At 37.8% G+C, this 1,033-nt stretch overlaps 1 non-coding gene across 1 annotated transcript; it reads right to left on the reverse strand.

Moving 5' to 3' along the window:
- Positions 1 to 73, reverse strand: TRNAV-AAC (transfer RNA valine (anticodon AAC)). Its single transcript has one exon. It is a non-coding gene; the product is annotated as a tRNA-Val (tRNA).
- Positions 74 to 1,033: the final 960 nt, after the last annotated feature.

The following is a 1,033-nucleotide window of genomic DNA, read 5'->3' on the forward strand; positions in this document are numbered from 1 at the left end:
TGTTTCCGCCCGGGATCGAACCGGGGGCCTTCTGCGTGTTAGGCAGATGTGATAACCGCTACACCACGGAAACTATACGTATGATATTCACAAATTATAGTATGTTAATATAAGTGATAAAAAAAGTGAAAGTTTATTGATTTATATACGGCCTTGGACTGATTAAGTATTAACTTTTTAATTCATACATATGTAATCTGTTATGCAACAAAAAATGTATGATGAGTATACCATAATCTGATTTCTGTAATATATAATTTGCTGGTGTTGACAGATTTGCAGGTGATTTAATTCTGACACGTACTTCACAGCCAGTTTCTCTTATTTTAGGTTAACTGTAGTAATGTGAGAAATTCAACAATGGAATCCAATTGCGAACGAATAGCTAAAGTTTCCAAGATTTCATATGCTGATTTCAGGTTTTTTGTAACAACAAAAAATCTGATAATATCCGCTTTTCTTATTGCCTATGAACATCGGCTGCGTACTATCTGATGGGGAATGGAGACAGTCGCACGTGGAATGCTAGGACGACAGCCAATCCTTTGCCTTCAAGGACCCTCTGTAAGCCACGCTTCGCACTTAGGAAACCCCGATCATCGAGCCGAAATCCGCTCGGGATAGGCACCGCAACCGCTACCTTCCCTCGTGTTACAATATCCCAAAACTTCCTTAGAACATTAATACAATTAGTTGATCGATGCAAAATTACAGTCATCGAGGATTATACGACAGAAATAAAAAGTTGCCTTTATGGCCCCAGTTCTAACGACAGATTGACACTTTTAGAACGGCATGTGTTTTGCAAGGGAGCTTTTACAGCCCTTCAGAATAGCCTTAATAAAAATTTTGTATGGATCTTAATATTCATTAGCGTTGATTTGATTGGTTATTAGGGGATTGCTTCGGTTTGGGTTCACTTCGTTATTCTGCTTAGGTAATCGAACCACTTAATGTGTTTTTTGTTGGTTTTAATTAGTTTAACATGTACACAACCACACTTGTACATACAGAAACCACCATTATGAAAAAA

The sequence above is a fragment of the Bombyx mandarina genome, chromosome 09 (assembly GCF_030267445.1).
Source record: "Bombyx mandarina strain Sakado chromosome 09, ASM3026744v2".
NCBI lineage: Eukaryota > Metazoa > Arthropoda > Insecta > Lepidoptera > Bombycidae > Bombyx > Bombyx mandarina.